The sequence below is a fragment of the Apostichopus japonicus genome, chromosome 11, assembly GCF_037975245.1.
Source record: "Apostichopus japonicus isolate 1M-3 chromosome 11, ASM3797524v1, whole genome shotgun sequence".
In the NCBI taxonomy this organism is placed as follows: domain Eukaryota; kingdom Metazoa; phylum Echinodermata; class Holothuroidea; order Aspidochirotida; family Stichopodidae; genus Apostichopus; species Apostichopus japonicus.
In genome coordinates, this window is record NC_092571.1 from 9,766,262 (window position 1) to 9,787,254 (window position 20,993).

The 20,993-nt window shown below is 35.0% G+C and overlaps 1 protein-coding gene across 1 annotated transcript in view; it reads right to left on the minus strand.

The window, feature by feature from the left end:
- Nucleotides 1-20,993, minus strand: part of LOC139976385 (uncharacterized) — a 132,226-nt gene that overhangs the window by 53,656 nt on the left and 57,577 nt on the right. The gene's annotated exons all lie outside the window — the stretch shown is intronic.

Sequence of the window (20,993 nt, forward strand, 5' to 3'; positions counted from 1 at the left end):
ACCGGCATTTAGACGTCATTTTTGCGAGAGTCTTCACACCCGTTATGTTTTTTTTTTTTTTTATGCAGCCGCACATTGGTTGAAAAATATTCTTGTAATATTACATGTCCTTGCCTAGCGTGTGATATCATGGTGGCTGTCTCGTATTCCATTTATGGTTGATGCAAAAGTTTTCATTATAAAGATGAATACATTGTGTGTCAGTTAATACATTTTGACAAGGGCGTAGGAACCGGGGGGCTGGGGGGCGCCAGCCCCCCAGTGAAAAATGTGGAGGGGCGGAAGTATCATTCCGCCCCCCCGCTCCGCAAGTCAGAAAACCCCTTTCTCATTTCCAAATGAGAAAAAAAATCTCATTTGGAGCACCAAATTGCATCTAAGGCCAGGTGAAAATAAAAAATTAAGTTTACAAAATGGAGTTGGTGTTGAAGTGTGCTATATTGCACCAAATTGCATCTGAGGCCACCTGGAAATGCAAAAAATTCCAAAGGGGAGGGGGACACCCCCTCCCCTTAGACCCCTCCCCCAGGCCGGCCATCAGTCTTCAGCCCCCCCACTCAAAATTACCTTCCTACGCCACTGCATTTTGAGGATATTTGTACCAAGAAACACTTTGCGAAAAAAGCCTCCTAGATTGCCACTTTCCAGGCACTTGAGTAACATGTACAATTTCTTTATTTTGAGATCTCATGATTTGAGAAATGTCCACTTAAACAAAACATGTCAATAACGCACTTGTACCTATTGTTACGTAAATAACCAGATATGAAAGCACTGTCATTAGGCCATTCTGATGGTACCTGTGGTTGCCTACTTATAAGGGTGGGTGGGTGGTTGGGGGTGGGCTGAACGGTTGGGCCCCGTAGGGTACGGGGTGTGGCAGTTCAGGTCAGTCTGTGTTTGGTTTGTGTCCTCCTCACACAAAAGCCTTCTGCATCATCATATCGACCAACCGTTAGAACTGATGACACTATTTTCGCCTGCTTTTTCTGAGATGTAAGGGCAGGTCTGGGTTCATGAGCGTCTATACTTTGCCCTTATCGGCTCAAGTTTCATGCATGAATAGTTACAATACCAGGATCAGGATTGGTCGTCTTTCGATGCCACTTCTTTTGCTTGAAGTTTGCACTTGTTTCCATGCGCACATGTACAATGTCCTAGTCATGTTAAAGATAAAAAATTGTTGGCATAAGAATTAAGTATTTAATTCACTATGTTCAAGTGGTATTACATGCGCACTAAAGATACCACAAAAACTGAGACTTGACAAATGGAAGTACTTTTATTACGTATTACTTACAATGTGAATGTACATCACATTTAGGCGATTAATATGAAACACGTCCCGGGTGGGCCTTGGCTCGATTGTTATAAATGTAAGGACAATTTGATGGTTCTTCGAACCAAAAGTGGGGGGGGGGGACATTTAGTGTTATGTGAGGGGACAGGCCCCTCCCTCTCCCCTTGTATTGTTGTCCATGCCTAATTTATTGTTTAGATTTGCAAAATAACGAATTATTATTTTTCGCTTGTAACTGCTATTACACTTGGAGGTGGCACATTTTCAAACGACATATTTGCCTGCGGGTAGCAGATGCTGTTGGCTATGAAGTCAGATCTTTAGTGAAGTGTTTGAACTGGGTACATATACATGGACTATTTTTATTGCGATTACGCTTAGTCGTGATAGTTGGTTAGAAGATGAGTTGGACTGCTATATGACCCTGTTTGGCCTCCTCTACTCACTTTCAAAAATATAAACCTGTGTCAATGTCTCACATGAGAAACTTACTGTTGATATAAATTTTCAAGCTTCAGTGAATTATGTGAATAGCATTCTTTGTAGTAATTTTGAAAGTGTATTTTAAAAGATGAGAAGGATAATTTAACTTCATAAAAGGTGTTCATGCAAATAAACATAGGAGACTCCTTCCAACTTACCTTGAACCAGTACCGTATAGGGCCATGCTATGACTAATGTTCTCTAACACACCACCATTTGTTAGACATGTTTGTAACTTAGGCAGAAGATTCAGTTAATATCAGACAACACTGTTGTGGGACAGTTCATAATAGAGGGCGATGTTGAAATTTTGCTATATTCACGTTTATACACAAATGAACCAAGAATAGATTCACTTTTTGGACAAATTATGTTTTGCTGTATATGAACTATAATAATCAAATTAAGCGTTTTGGAGTTTTTGAATGCATAATCACTTGTAGGACGACCAACAAGTGCACGTTACACAGAAAACTGACCCACAAATGCAGGTGTGTATTGTCCCACTTGTCCAACATATGTATGGCTAGTAAGAACATACATACATACATACATACATACATACATACATACATACATACATACATACATACATACATACATACATACATACATACATACATACATACATACATACATACACACATACACGCATACATACATACATACATACATACATACATACATACATACATACATACATACATACATACATACATACATACATACATACATACATACATACATACATACATACATACATACACACAACCACACACACCCGTAGCTGCAACCCCAGCAAAGACCAGAATCGGATGGAATCTGGAAGAGGAAGGAGGGGGAAGGGTGGATTGGTAAGTGCATATACTTTACGGCCTAAGTAGGGGAGCACTGTCCTACGTGAGTTGAAAAGGCAACATGGCCAAATAATATTGAACCCACAATCTATCATACTATATTAGAAGGACTCGCACCATCTTGTCTTAAACACAGTCGTATGCTTGCTGAAATACTGACTTAGTTCTATAGACTAGCTCGTCAAAAACGATATAGAAACAAATCCTATGAAACTATGTGCCAGCCCTACATGTATGCTGTATCTCAAGAAGGAAATGAACAACAGTTGACGCCGTGTGTAGTTTAGCTCGAATATTGTCAGCCACTTCCTGAAATCTGAATACGGTTCCAATAAAGCAATATTTGCTTCCTTGAAAAGATATAATTATAATAAAATATATAAAAAACATAACATTTTATGTCAGCTCTGAACTTATTTTCCAAGGAGATCTTCGAAGAGGAATAAAAAACCGAATCTTAGATAGGTCGAGCTTTGCGTGAAGCAATATACCAGCAAATATAATAAAAAATTAAATAAAAAAAAAGGAAAATGGATATTTGATCACAACTTCAATACGTCTACCTTGGTTAAGTTAAATAATAATGTAAGGTTAATAGATTCGCTCTTTTTTATATATATATATATATTTCCATTTCCGCTAGGCCCACATTGCTATGGTACCATAACGTTCTAGTTGTGTGTTTACGGTGCCTATCAAATGTAGCATATGTCAAAATCTGCTCTTTGTTTATTCCAAAGCTGTAAATATTGCATGTATTATATAATTTCATATTATGTAACATAACGTTTAGTTGCTTTTCTATTTATTTCTATTGATGTATATATATATATATATATATATATATATATATATATATATTATAGTAAATAAATAAAGAATGCACACCAGAAAATTTCCACTTCACGACCGGTTTCGTCCTTTTGGGACTCATCAGGCGAAGGTAGGAATCGAACGCCGTACCACTCGACCACATTTACACGCATTCACAGCAGTAAAATCACTTGGCTCGCCTATAAAGAGTGGTTATTCTTTGTAAAATTGTCATATATATATATATATATATATATATATATATATATATATATATATATATATATATATATATGTATATATGTCATACATGCAGGGTGGTTTCAAATGCTCTCAAATTTCCCACCACATTTACTACAAACACTTTAACATATATTAACATTGTTAACATTGTTAGTAGTTTGCAGAGTGAAGAGGAGAGACCATATAACGCCGATTCTCAGGTCTTTACATTGGCTTCCAGTAGAGTACCGAGTGAAGTACAAAATCAATCTTCTGACAATCTTCTGACTGATAAAGCTCTACATGGCCTCGCCCGACTAATTCGGCGATCTCCTGGCACATTATGTTCCCAGCCGATCATTACGCTCATCATCGCAGGGGCTGCTTCAAGAAATGAAAACAAAGACAAAAACTGGGGACAAGGTATTTTCAGTGTGTGCGCCCAAGCCATGGAATGCCTTGCCAAATTCAATACGTACCTGCGCAAGCATTGCCAGTTTTAAAACATCGCTGAAAACATATTATTTCAGAATTGCCTTTGATTTTTAAACTGTACAGTATTTTTTGTATCACTAAAGCTTTAATGTATTTTTCTATCCTTTTATAAGTTTTATGGTACATACCTTTTAGGCGATATTTTTGTACTATTTGCATTTGAATGTTTCCTGTATTTTAAATGTTTACTGTGTATTGTTTCAATTCTTGTAAAGTATTTTTTGTATCACTAAAGCTTTAATGTATTTTTCTATCCTTTAAAGTTGTATGGTATATACCTTTTAGGCGATATTTTTGTACTATTTGCATTTGAATGTTTCCTGTATTTTAAATGTTTACTGTGTATTAATTGTTTCAATTCCTGTCAAGTATTTTTTGTAATACTAAAGCTTTAATGTATTTTCTATCCTTTAATAACTTTTATGGTATATACCTTTTAGATAATATAATTGTATTATTTGCTTTTGAATGTTTCCTGTATTTGAAATGTTTACTGTGTATTAATTGTTTCAATTCCTGTAAAGCGCGTCGAGCAGAGTTGCTGATGAACGCGCTATATAAGTACTATTTTATTATTATTATATTGCCAAACGTCATATTTATTTTTATTTATTATTATTTCTAGTGAATTCAATGAAATGGCACCCGAATATCTCTTCTCCCTACCTTTCGGAAAATCATTTACTTGGCGGATTAAAATCATCGTAGTATAGACTAAAATTAAAACACTGTGTCAAGTGTGCCCTCCTATCGATGTTTTGCCCATGAAAGATCATCACCTATGTCCCCATTAAATTTGAATGATGTGACCACCTCAACCTGCCACCACCACCTGCTTCCATACTTGCCACACATATACAAACGACGCCCCTCCCCCCACATACACATACACAACAAAACTTGTTTTCTATTGGATTAGCTATACAAGCGATGTCATTTACCTTTCTTCTACAACTCTCTATCTATACAAACCATGACTATTGTTCGCTATTGGTTGGTAACTGGTGACAGGAATTTCTTTTGTCCCATATCGCCACTTGTCAGGTTTAGACATGGACACACACAGAGACCCCCCCCCCTCCCCTTACATGTACACACTCACAAATACATACAGATTCACCGTTCCTTATCTGTCTTTACAAACACTTGTTGCATACTAGTATTCTTCTTTGCTTTTATGTAAAATTGTGTGGTTTTCTACTTGACAAATTAATATGCCTGATGTATGTGTGTTTCAATGTGACGTGGATAATGTTTTCGGTATATGCGAAATGGCCGAACTGCTTATATTTAACCTTTGACTTGTTTACGTCATTAATCACTGATGCACTACATTCTATACACATTAACTCATCTATTATGTTTGAATTACTATGTGGAACACTTTAGATAACTCGGAAGACATGAGTAGCGTGTTGTCAGCATCATCTTTCTTCGGAAATTTGCTTGTTTTTGCTCATTTTAGTGAACATATCAAGTCGCGCTTACTCTAGTATCTAGGTTTATTGTTTTAGTGTTTAAAACAGTTTGGATTCATTATTTCCGTTGATTTAGTCGAGTGCAGTTTTTGAATTTAAACTTTTTTGACCTATCGGTCATATTGTAGTAGCCTATACTATAGCCTACCGCGGGAGTGGAGTATTTCTTGTCTATTTTGGATTCATTTCTCCGTATTGGAATGCGTAACAACGAACAAATTATCTGAGAAACTGGCAGGAAGGAACCTGAAAATCAATTGCGCAAAAACTGTGAAAATTTTCAATCACAAGAAAAGGAAATTTATTGGAAGCTTGCTGGGGACCGAAGAAGATATTAACCGAAGAATTGGTATAACCAAAGGTGCTTTTAACACACTGTCAAGTATTTTCAAAAGCAAAAACATAAGCCGAAACGTTAAGCTTAGGATTTTCGAGGCTTGTTAAAGAGTTTTTTTTTTGTACAATTGCGAACTGTGGGGCACAACGAAGGATCTTGATCGCAAAAATTGACACTTTTCAAAGGAGACTATTTCGTAATATTCTCAACATTAGATGGACCAATAACATTTGGTTATCAGACGATGAGCTCTACAATGCAACCAACCAAACACCTTGGTCATCCATAGTCGCACATAGAAGATTGAGATTTTTCGGTCATGTAGCAAGACTCTAGGAGGACGCTCCAGCATAGGTTGCTTTAAGAGAAGCAATGAGACATACTGCTAAACCAGTAGGAAGGCCCGTGACTACCTTGCTTGGAAAAATAATGTCGCAATTTAAGGACGTTAACATTAACAATTTCGAGGAAGCAATAAATCTTGCGCAAGATCGTGATACGTGGCAGAGGTTAATCACTGAGCATGTCGGATAGACGAAACTCAACTCACCACTACTACTACTACTTGTTTACGTCATTAATCACTGATGCACTACATTCTATACACATTTACTCAACTATTATGTTTGAATTACTATGTGGAACACTTTAGATCACCCAAACTTCTTTTTGCTACTATATATATATATATATATATATATATATGTATTTATTTATATATATATATATATATATATATGTATATAAATATATATTGACAGAAGTTTTAAACTGGCATATCCTACCAACCACATGCATGATAGCTGAGATCTTGGCCTGTCATGGTACTTATCTTAACTGTTTAGATTTTAACTCTTCTATCTGCTTGCTAATTTTAGTTCTATTTCTGACAATGGTCAACGTTTTCGAGCGGATTGTTATGACTGAACAATGACCCACACCCAATTTAGATATCGTTCACCTATTAGTATCCCATTTTCTATAGAATAGCTCCATTTGAAAACACCATGGTGCTGAAGTTGTTATTCTGAATTGTATCATGCACTTTTCTTTAGGATTTTAAATTGTATCTTGGCATATATGACAAATATTTATGGAAAAACCCTTTGGTAAAGTAATTTTTTACCTTTACCATAATCTATCGTTAGACCATACTGGGTACTAGCTTTTGCTCTAAAACATAAGGGTTGCATGCCTATAAATTATGTGCAAGCTGATAATTCAGTTTCAGATATCTAGAATTAATTTAAAGATATGTGGACGTTTAGTTCAGATATTTTGAATAATTATTTCAGATATCGTCAATCCTCTAAAAAGCTTAGAGATCTCAACTAATGACAATTCAAGTAGTTATAATCTTAATTGCTTATTTCAATAAAATATAAAAATTAAATTTTGAAATAGTTTCCATTGAGGTGCATCGTCTACATTAATTATTTGTATTTGTTTTATCATTGTTATATAAACTTGTAGCTTTTTATAAGTGATATTGATCCAACTTGTGCATTATTAATATTCACTCAAGGCTGCGTAACATAAATGTTCACCTAAGTGTTTTTATCCTAAATTTTGCCCATCCTGCATATCTCTCATTTTTTTTCTCCAATACGGTAAAAGTTGCATAACTTTTTAACTTGGACTATATGATTAATGTTTTCCCTAGTCCGTTTTTCATCAATATATACCCCATACTGAAGCGATAATGTTTACTCTAGCCTATGTATCATCAATAATTACAATAATGTGTCTTTCATTGTTACCTCTGTATGAGTATCTTTAATATTTACCCAGACTACATCATTAATATCTACCCTGTTCTGCAGATCATTCACAATTACCATAGCCTCCTACCCTAAAGCGTAAGTTAATTTCTTCCGGTTTGTTGACTTTTCACTATAATAAGCTACAAAAAATCTATAAATACAGAATTATGAAAAGAGACAAAGGAAAAGAGACTGATATTTTACAAGCTAACATAAAATAAATAAGTTGATGTACACTCTAACAGTAAAGTAACTTAATTTGTACTTACCCATGTACCATGTCACAGAACGACGGAACACGAATCCTTCTTACGACTTAAGCAAGAGCGTGTATCATTAATATTTAACAATCTTGCGTATCATTAATAGCTCTTCGGCTCTTCAGTTTCGCGATGCTTGAAGTCCACATTTTGAAAGAATATATCCACTTATGCTATATGCTATAGGCACATTTCACATTGTCTGGTGCAAACTATTACGCCGACGGATGCTCCCCTCCTCTATGGTAAAACTCTTTACCCCCTACCCCAAGTTTATAATGTGACTTACTCAGCCTGTGCCAGACGTTTGGAATACCAAGTTTGTGCAATTTCTTGTATCCAAAAGAAACGTTCATTAAAACAAAAGAAGACATTAATTGTTATTCATGATGCCTAGTTTATTAGACTAAAGAAAAAACACAAATAACTACGGTAAATATTCTAAGATCATTAATCATTAACCAATAACCATTAATCATTAATCATTCATCACTAATCATTAATCATTAAACATTAAACATTAAACATTAAACATTAATCTTTAATCATTAATCATTAATCACTAATCATTAATCATTAACCATTAATCATCATTCATTAATCATTAACCATGTATCACCATTCATTAATCATTAATCTTGAATCATTAATCATTCATCACTAATCATTAATCATTAAACATTAAACATTAAACATTAAACATTAAACATTAAACATTAAACATTAAACATTAAACATTAAACATTAAACATTAATCATTAATCATTAATCACTAATCATTAACCATTAATCATCATTCATTAATCATTAACCATGTATCATCATTCATTAATCATTAATCATTAATCTTGAATCATTAATAATTAATCATTAACCATTAATCATTAATCATAAACATTGATCATTAATCATTATTCATTATTCATTAATCAGTAATTAGTAATCATTATTCAGTAATCAGTAATCATTAACCATTCATCACTAAACATTATAAACATTGATTATTAATCATTCATCATTCATCATTCATCATTAATCATTAATCATTATCCCGTAACCAGTAATCAGTAATTAGTAATCAGTAACCATTTACCATGAACCATAATCATTTTCAATCTCAATCTCAATCTTAATCTCAATCTCAATCTCAATCTCAATTCCAATCTCAATCTCAATCTCAATCTCAGTCTCAATCTCAATCTCAATCCCAATCTCAATCTCAATCTTATTCCCATCTCAATCTCAATCTCAATCTCAATCTTATTCCCAATCTCAAGTTCAATCTCACTCAATCTCAATCTCAATCTCAATCTCAATCTCAATCTCAATCTCATTCCCAATCTCAATCTCAATCTTATTCCCAATCTCAAGTTCAATCTGACTCAATCTCAATCTCAATCTCAATCTCAATCTCAATCTCATTCCCAATCTCAATCTCAATCTTATTCCCATCTCAATCTCAATCTCAATCTCAATCTTATTCTAAATCTCAAGTTCAATCTCAATCTCAATCTCAATCTCAATCTCAATCTCATTCCCAATCTCAATCTCAATCTTATTCCCATCTCAATCTCAATCTCAATCTCAATCTCATTCCCAATCTCAATCTCAATCTTATTCCCATCTCAATCTCAATCTTAATCTCAATCTTATTCTAAATCTCAAGTTCAATCTGACTCAATCTCAATCTCAATCTCAATCTCAATCTCATTCCCAATCTCAATCTCAATCTTATTCCCATCTCAATCTCAATCTCAATCTCAATCTCATTCCCAATCTCAATCTCAATCTTATTCCCATCTCAATCTCAATCTTAATCTCAATCTTATTCTAAATCTCAAGTTCAATCTGACTCAATCTCAATCTCAATCTCAATCTCAATCTCATTCCCAATCTCAATCTCAATCTTATTCCCATCTCAATCTCAATCTCAATCTCATTCCCAATCTCAATCTCAATCTTATTCCCATCTCAATCTCAATCTTAATCTCAATCTTATTCTAAATCTCAAGTTCAATCTCACTCAATCTCAATCTCAATCTCAATCTCAATCTCAATCTCATTCCCAATCTCAATCTCAATCTTATTCCCATCTCAATCTCAATCTTAATCTCAATCTTATTCCCAATCTCAAGTTCAATCTCACTCAATCTCAATCTCAATCTCAATCTCAATCTTAATCTCAATCTTAATCTCAATCTCAATCTCAATCTCAATCTCAATCTCAATCCCAATCTCAATCTCAATCTCAATCTTATTCCCAATCTCAATCTCAATCTTAATCTTAATCTTCGTATACCTTTCATAACAATTACACCCGTTTCATATTTACATTTAACCCTATACCCATCACTATCTCCTCCTCCGCCCCTACCCGCTTATCCCATTCAATTCACAATAACTCGGCCATGTACTATTTCCGTACTATATAACTAAATGATCATAATTTCGATAAATGAAAGTTCCGATTCGATGCTGTATGCACTAGTAGTTGTAATTCAGAGTCAAGCAGGCTGTATGGTCAGTCACATCTAACGGCCTAAAGTGAAAGGTATAAAACAAACGTTGCACTGATTACGAAAATTTACACTCAACTGAGACTAAAAGAGAGTGCGATGTCGGAGGGTCAGGATGAGTGGGGAAGGCAAAACAAAATAAGTCAGTAGATGTTTCACTATGTTGAAAACAGTAATTCTACTAATTAGAATTTTTTTTAAGTATAGATAGTAACAAATATAAGCAAACAAAAATCACAGTATTGTATTCGCTTGCAAATTCGTATATTCTTTCTATGTTACCCTGCTAACCTCCGTCTGTGAGTCCTCGTATACAACTTACATTCATTCCTTGTGCCCATCTCCCAAAATAATAACAATAATAATAAAAACAAAGATAATAATAACACCCATTGCAGTTCGAATCCTCATCCCATCATTCCTATTTAACTTAAAGGTAGCCTATGTTGTATAGAACCCAACTACAGCACGCTATCATTGAAAAGATTCTTGAGATTACGTAATCGACTTGCCTTGGTCGTAAAATGACCTCTTTTTACCAATTAGTCTGCAACGTCTGCCACATATTTTTTCTTGTAATGAGGGTCTTTGTGTGAACGCTGTATGATGAACTACACTGTAGACCTGAACATACTTACACAGTGTTTACACAAAGAGCCTAATTGTTTTAAGAAGCTATGCATGCTAATTTTATAGCCTGTGGTCTATTTACGACCATTGCAGGTCGAATACGTATTCACACAACTTTCCTAGCTATAGCGTACCAATAAAACAGATCTTTAAGCAAAGTAACTTTGGCAAAAATAAGGCATGAAAACTGCCCATGTGAAGGCAAAATGTTTTGTAGACGTTCCAACGGGCTGGAGGTTTTATTGACCAAACCTCCGCAACAACAGCCAGATGGAGAGTAAACATATTAACGAAGTAGAAAATAGATCAGAATTGGTATAATTGTTCCCCAAACGAGTCATTAAAACACTGTTTCAAGTTCTGGTATAGGAGGGGTGGGATCAGATTTCTGTTTGCATGCTCTACAATGAATGTCAATGAATGTATTGTGACGGAAATGTGGCAAATGCCGTTATGACGTTATGACTTTTATTTTAACAATATCCTGCTAAATCTAGTCTAATTTGGCTTTTATAAAATAAATATCAGTGATCGAAGCTCCCGCAAAGAGCTTTGTGAATAAAGAATACAGAATACGATCAACTTACCGTAATAAATGGTTTGAGTAAGCACTACGGAATACGTCAAAGAAAGCAAAACAATGACTTATAAAACTAAGATGAAATGATATAACCGAGTTTACTGAAGCGTTTTCCACTGTAATTTTGCTCAAATTTTTTAACAGTCAGTCCCCAAAATAAAGTAGGAGAACATTTATTAACGTAAAAGAACTTTCCTGAAGTGTATATTTCGTTATGTTACAACCATTTTTTCTAGAATACTCGGGACTACTGCGGGATCACAGTATGCTGTTTTGAATACAGTCACATCAAACATCTCTCCATTTTTAAAAGCAGTTAGTGACATCGGTGGATATACGCCGTTGTCGTGAACCCACAGATATGTTATATCCGTCATTGCAATCAGATGTGTGTACATTATCGTTTGGAACCTGATTTTGTCTGTTGTCAGCTATTTGCTCACCAATCTTACCCATCTGCCAACCATTACCGATTTGCCCAACATTCTGTTACAGCTGTAACGTTAAAGAGCAGTTCTTTCTTGTTTAACATTAAAAATCTTTCATCTCATGAAAAGTTTTTCAGCGTTAGAATGTTTATTAAATTAAATTAATGTAGGCTATAACTATTGTGGTGGGATCACGAACTCCACGGACGATGTCTTCACTTCATGTACGAATCCGTATATGTAGCTACTGCTACAATTTGTATCTTAGTATCTTACTTTCTTTTATGAGGAACAGACATAGGAAAATAGGATAACGTAATATAAGAACATTACTGTGTACTTCATACAACAAATTTCTTTTATAACGTAATCAACATGCGAGATCAGAGTAGACTGTTACGATTACAGCTACATCAATTATCCCTTCATTCAACAGCCATTCATTCAATACATTGCATTGCGTGACGTTGATGCATATCCGTCGTCGCAGTGAACTCACGTGATAACATCAGTAATTATCAGAGATTTATGCATCATTGCTTGGGAACCCATAATTCATAGACCATCTTTTTGCTATTTACACCATTCTTATTCAATTGTAAGTTTTAAGATAATTTTTTTGTTTACAATTTTTCTCACTCGCTACAGTTGCGAGAAGTTGATTTTGTGTTTAAAGGCGATTGAAACACATCAGTGGAGTGTATCACAACAAAACATTGGATTTGGACTAAAGTTTAATTTTCGTCTGTCCACTTGACACAAGAGACATTCCAATTTATTTACTCTTTTTCTATATTGATATTAAAGTGGATACGTCTTTTATTACCAAACGCAGTCTGATTATGAACCCTGTTCAATCTTATAAGAGAGAGTGCTGACTCATGCATCTGTCGTTAAGCACCAAATTTGCTACACTATTTGCAAAGATGCGCCCGATTTAGTATTGTACTGTTAATTATTCATTAAATAATTAGAAACATTTTACTCATTACTTCGCAAGTTTGATATTCAAAAGACGGGTATCTCTTTATTTCATGAAGAGTTTTTCACCATTTTTCTGTACATTGACTTAGTTTGACGTTTTCCTTTCTGAAGCATCAATTAAACTCCATCAAGTGTGATATCACTTCATGTACTATAGTCTGTATATTTACTTATTGCTTAAATTTAAATGTAGGTATTCTAGTTAAAATGAACCATCAAACACTGTGTTCATATGGGATAACGCGCTCGTCATAAAAAAAACCGCAAGGTTACATTGCACACGGCACTTTAACATTGTATTGTGCATCTCGTGATATCTCGTACTATTAACGATTGATGCCTCTCTTTTCCTTCACAATGAGATGATATATATTATCCTTCTCGGAATCTCTGATGTACTTTACTATGTAGCCTAACAGGAGCAGAGGGAGCAGGAGGAACTTTCCCAGTCCGAATTTTTGAAATCGGTTTGTACTAAACAATAAAAAAAAACTTGAACCAAGAATGACGTAGTTAGAATATCAAAGATGATAGCACCCTTTTGCATCTAATCCCTCCTACCCAAGGATCTCTCCAGTTAGGCCCCTCCCCAAGATGGACAACATATGTGCCTTTACCACTTCCGCGACCTAATGACTCCAAGCTCATACTACATATAATTTAATTGGGGAAATCGCAGAACTAAGTTATGAGAGAAATTATTAATATTTTCAACATTAACATGTCCAGAAAGAATGATTCAGACTGTGATAATTTGCTTCAATCAAAAATTCTTTTTTACTCCGTGAGTTCTCTAATTGGTCAAATTATTGAAGATTATGGACAAAGCGAAAAAGTACAATTGTATCAAACACTGGTACTATATTATCCGAGTTATCTAAAATGTTATACAATTCCCTTGTCACAAAAGAGTGTCTAAGCACGACTTAAGATATAGTACAAAATTACGGTACTTGCTTGTACATTACATTTGGAACTAAGAGACATTAAGGAGCTAAGCTCTCAACTGTGATTAACTATGGTGTTCTAAAACTTATATGATACTAATGAAGCATCCGTGAAGAACCCGGTCTAGTTTGGTCTAAGAACTACACTTAAATGCTGATCCTTTATTGTTCAACACAACAACAAAAAACCTTTAGTTGCTTGACCATGTAGGACCAAAGGGCATAGTCTAAAACCGGCAAACAACCTTATTCCGTTTTTATTATCACCATTTAACTAATCTAACTAATCTATATATAGCGTAGACTTAGTGCACAGTAATGTAGAAAAAACAGGTTGGTACGGACGCTTAGAAAAGACATGTAACTGAATCGACGTTTTTCATGAGATGCATCAAACATGAAATCCATAACATTTTAGCAGAAGTAGCGGAGGAATATTTTTAAATTTTCGTTCTATTATTACAAGAATGAAAACAACGAAGTGTACATAATGTTGGTTCTTGCTTTTGAAATAAGGCATAGCTTATCCCTAGTAATACGTACAACGATCTATTGTATGTAATAAATTTGTGACAGTATAGAATCAATGACAATCCAAACCGATGAACTCATGATAGCATGTGTGAGTATGTACCGTATTTGCTGAGCCGTATATACACGGCCCTGTGCATATCTTTGGTATGTGTCGGGGCACTGCCTTCTTGTAACACCCATATCTCTAAAAGTGTGTCCGATTGGCAACCCTTATACTTGGCATGTTGGTTTCCCATTATAGACAGGGACTTTTTTTTGGTTTTATCGGTGTTCAATAGTCATCTGAATTGAACGGGATAAATCAGTGAAAACATTGTGCCTACCTTATTTCAAGAACGGAAAGATGTATGTAACCCATTCTGAGTTGGACAAACCACTTGATATTATTGTGACCACTATATCTAAGGATATGTAACATCGACAAGTCTCCCGTTTCATGAGAAGGTATTACTTTGATGATAAATGTATTGATATTTGTGAAGGTCAAAATTCATGAAAGGGTCAACAGTTTATGCAGCCTCATATGAAAAAAATGTTTGCATGATATTTTACATATATTATAGATATTGTAACAAACTATGTCTGATAAGAAGGGGCAAAGGCAAGGAGAAATGAGATGGGAGGAACAGAACTGACACCGTTATCTAGCGTATTTCTTATTCAATTAGCACAAATAATAGATAAGCTGCTCAGAAATATTGCCTATCAAAACAAATTTCTCAAATAGAAGCTTAGCTGAGTTTCTGCTGATGCGTTGCCGCTCTTGTTTACCCGTTGCTGATAACGCGTTCGTTGATCTAATATAGGGCACGCTCTCCCATGTGAACACAGTGTTACCCGAGGCTTTTTATAGAACCAACAGTTGAAGAATATAAAATAACATATCTGACGTTACAGAAGTGTACTTCATACAACTACACTCTCAATTTGCGACACCAGAGTATGTATATTCATTCAATACGTGTCATTTGGGAAACGTGAGTGCATATCCGACGTTGTAGTTTACTCACATGACATCAATTCCGTCTCTAGTTTTATTACCATTCCTTTGTTTACTATTTTTTTACCCGTTACAGTTAAAGAAGTTCATTTGTCATCATTAATGGTTATTAATGTCACTCGAAACCAATTTAAATTCGTTATAATGAATTATTAATTCGCAACAAACAAATTAAAAATGTATTCGAATGAATTAAAATATATTTCGAATGGCACTTATGGGCTTTCGTAGACACATGGGTGTTTCCCTGTTTGTTTGTTCATTGACTTAATTTACAATTGTCATTTTTTGCAGCATTTACTTGACCACTTCATGTAAATTTCTATATATACATTGCTACTTATTCAATTTAACTGTACGTCTTCAACTTAAGATAAAATGACTCACTCGGTTCTTTATGTTGATGGAGAATACAGAAAAAAAGAAGAGAAAATAACGTTAACTAACCTTACAGAAGTGTACTTCATTGAACCGTTTGATACTTATTACTTACTGACTTACTTGCATTTAAGGTTCGACAAGGGAGTTAACGTCTGGTGTCAATACAAATGTCATTGTTATTTTACCATCAGCCATTGGGGTTAGACTCAAACATGTGTAAGTACTGTATACATTTCCTACAATGGTTTGATAAAGGAGAAATGTGGAGGGATTAATGAGGTTGATAAGGACTGAGATATGATCATGGTGTGTTTTATGGAGAGTTCACTACAATGATACTATACTTTAATCCGTCTTGCAGCGTGCACCCCTTCACATTCGAAGGTACCACATGTGCATTTAAACAGGAAAGTCATCCCTCTGTCATATAAATCAGAAGCTTTGCAATGCCAATCAAACATTGCGTTGTTGAACAGTTTGAAACTAATGCTGAATTGAAGGAAGTGGGATGGACAAGGACACAGCGATGGTTCCAGGATTAACATGGTTTACGTGGTCAACATTCTAGTAAAGCTACACTGAAAACCAACATCTTATGATTAACAATGTAAACAGTTAGTTAAGTCAAATGTTTGATGTGACTTCTTTAAATAATTTTCCTTTAATTCTTTAATAAGAAGCTGGCTGTAGCCAGCGCAAAGGCGCCAAATCTGTTACACGGAGTTCTGCACACACCGGTACCAGATGTGGATATGAATAGAGCATCAACATAATGGCTGAAATAGCTTTTGCGTGTATCTACTGAATATAGTTTTACCGTAAGTGTTAAAAAAGTAAAATACACTTTCTTACCTTCACACAGGTCTAAGTGTATTGTAAGCAAAAGTAGAAAAGGAAGAGCTTGGATGAGGTGAAGAAGGAAGAACAAAAGATAGACGGGTGGGGGGGGGGGAGGGGGGCATGGACTTGTAGTAATTTTACTCAAGTCTACATCTTTTTGTTAAAGTATTGTTTATCGTATGTATTACTTTATCATCACAGTCAAAACAATCTTTATAACAAATAATGTATATTGATGAATAGTCCTTAAACCATATATATACACATGAATATCATTTGATTTAACATCATGTTTTATATGCATCAAACAAGAACAAAATAGCTTCTCAATCCCGTAATGCCGTTCTCGAAATATATTAGTGCAAATTGTACTAACAGTAGAATTTGAAAAAGCAGGTGTCCACAGATGCGCAAGGCTACGTAAACAGTTTTTCTTTATGTTTCTTATCATGTATATACCTAGGTCTGATAACTGTTCTACTCTACGAAGCTCTAGAGAGGACATAGGAAAAATAATTATATTGCGTACGTATGTGATAATTCAATATTGGCCTACATGCAAGATACGCGCATATATATACGTTTTACTATATTATAATATAATTATACTTCTCGTTCGCTGTACCTTGCATGTATCAATCATCCAACTACAGAAGTCAAGCTTAGTTATACGATTGAGCCGCGGACTAAAAAATGCCGGAGACAGACAAGGTACGTTAGGGTTAGACTAACACTACAGGTATGCATCTGCCTAAAATACAAACGAACAAGTTCATCTCTCTCCATCTTTGAAATGAAGACGAAATAAAAACACGTACGTTTGTACTGAGGCTTACATTCGTTATAATTATCAGTAGTGAGTATTACGTACGTACGTAGTAACTATTACGTACGTACTTATTTCCACGTACGTACGTAATAATACCATGTATGTACGTACGTACGTAATATTATCACGTATGTACGTTATAAATATTACGTACGTACGTAGTAATTATCACGTACGTACGTCATACATATCATGTACGTAAGTAATACATATCACGTACGTACGAATTATTTATCACGTACATACGTAACAAACATCACGAACGTACGTACGTACGTACGTACGTAGTATTACTACGTACGTACGTAATAATTTATTTAACCATGTCCTATCTAGAGCTTCGTACTACTCTCAATACAGTAGTAATACAACTTTTATAATGTCAATTCAAAGTACAATCATATACTCAAGCAGTTAATTGTAAGTCACAAAATTAAAGAAAAAATATTTGCTTTAGTGTAATTTGTACAAGATGTATAAGCTTCCATGACCATCTCGTAAACGCCATATTAGAATTTCAAGAAAGTTTGATTACTTAGGGGTTAACATTATGTTCCTCTTTCACAAATGTTAAATCATTTTAACATTCAATAATTCTTTAAATTTATATGAACATCTACAATTGTGTGATTTTGATGACGTCGTTTTTTTATTTGAACAATAAGTCACGAGACATCTTTGGATCACAATAAATACATTTTACCACTACCGTAGTTTAGATTTGAAAATCGCTTAACTTCACATGTCTGTAAAGGCAGCATTTGCTATAACCCTCAACTGAAATAATATGTCTTACCAACTCCTGTAGCGAAAATAATATTATAATAATGTAAGGATAAAAAGGAGGAGAAGGGGAAAACCGTCACTGAAACTATACTGCATTACTCAAATGTAATAGACTACGTTACAAAAATATTTTTAGTAAATGTACTCAAACGCTCGGGATCAGATTTTTATAACCTCTCACGGAAGTAAATTACGTTCTTATGACTCTGAACGTAAAGTGGGTCCATTTTTATTACCTGCTGCAGTGGATCCGAAGATGTGTAGGCTGAACTTAATTGGCTGTCGCCAATCTACAAATACGTCATTATTTCCAAACAGAGCATTGTTAAATGAGTCCTGTGTATTTAATATCCATTAAACTTCAGTGAGCATATTACTCATTATTTTTTCATATCATTATCATTCTTAAAGTCATATAAACATTTATAGCTTCTCTTTCTAACGTTCACACTCCCAGAAACCCCTTTTGCAATCATGAGTACGCATGTCTATTTCCATTACTATAACTTTTTAATTTCACTCAGGTGATTGCTGAAGGAAACAATTCATCGCCGTACAAAACTGACTTGTACATCTCGTTTTCCCTACTACCGTATGCGAATTGAATCTAACGTTAATTTTAGTAGTATATGTATGTATGCGTGTATGTATGCGTGTATGTACGTGTGTATGTATGTATTTTAGATCCTCCTGCAAGCAGGAACTAGCGAAGAAGCCATTGTTGGCTTATCAAAGCCTCAAGCTGACCGTAGTCAGCCTCTTAGATTCATATTTTAACGTCCATGATTATGAATTGTCAATTGTCAACAACTCTGTAGTCGTGTTGCCTCCATAAGACAATCGGGCAGCTTCTTGTTTCCTTCGTATTGTCTTCGTGAGGCGAAAATGCCAGATGGCACCGATGATCACACGAAGTTAAAACGAAGATGACACGATTTGATAATATGCCCTCACGATGGCCTTACGAAGGGCAAAATGGACACACAAAATTCAACACGAAAATGAACCTTCGCATGGTCTTCCGGTAATGTTTTGGCATGCCAAAGATTTTGCTACCGTTCACGAAGTTGCTGCCGGAGCCTGAAAAACTCCAGCGGCGGTCATGCGATGGCTTAAGATGCCATCACGAATGGCCCGATGTTTTTACGATCAGAGTCGAATTTGAACATTTTCTTTATCGTGTGTCCATCTGGTGTCAACTTCGGGACAGTTTGACGCCGGCATAACTGGATGACATACGTTAATCTTGGGGTTACTCGAACTCGGGACGTTATGATTGAAAGGCACCGGCGTTAACCACTGAGCTAACACTCCCTTGTACATATTTCACCCGGAAGTGGTGTCACTTTATATAAACAACTATATTATTATCGGGCTACTGATATAGCTCATTAAACTTAAAATTGTCTTAATCATCTCAAAATTGAACTAGATTGCCTCACCATTTTCCAAGACTTTTAGAAACAACAGAAAAACGATGACGATTGAAAAGGAGGACATGGAGACGAAAGGTAAAAAAGGAGAAGAAACAGCAGAAAGAGAAAGAGATGAACAAAACATTAAAGTATTGTTAAAAGTAATCTAAATAAGTGTACATCTGCCGGTTAAAGTAATCAAAGTGCTAGAATATGTTTTATTTTACCGTCACAGCCAAATGAATCTTAACTATAACAAATACTATATAATGAGGAAGAGAGGATGAAACAAAGGGTCTAAAAATTGCACTAAGGCATCAACGTGATCCCCTTGGCTTGAATATTTTATTTCTTTCTCTCAACATGCTGACACAAGTTTTGGACATTCTCATATAAATCTCGACATACTGATACAGTTTTGGGCATTAACGAAACGTTGGCGCGCGCCGATGTTCCAAAATTATAGCACGACGTCAATATTGTATCTAGCAAGCAATGTTGACATGACCAATGTAGTAATGGTATGCTGTTACAAGTTTTCGACATGCTGATGTTGAATTTGACATGTTGATAGACGCAATGACGTATTGTATTATGTTTCGACATGTTCATATGGAATTGTAACATGTTGATATCGAATTGTAACATATTGATATCGATTTGGACATATATATATTAACTTGGACACTTCACTTTCTTTTTCGACATTTATGGAACGTTTGGCTCTCCGTATATATTTCTTAAGTGGCACAACTTTAGATCAAACAACGTAGCCTATATCATTGGTGTTCTCTGTTTGACACAACAGACATCTGCAGTGAATTCACTTCTTACTGTTCCGAATATAAGGGAATCCATGTGTTTTTATTGACCCTTAACTAGCATATGCTGGGACAAGGACCCTACCAGATTAGAACATAGTACATAAGTATATCGACTACCTTACAAATAACGAAAAGCTCTTCTCTTTAAAGGGATATTCAGGTGGCAAACACTGTGACATTTACATGAACAAGAGAAATGTTCCATACTATTCGTTGGAAACCCCATCTCATTTCCCCTAATCCAAACTTTGGTTTATTTAATGTAACCTATTTTTGACTGCCTATGTCATT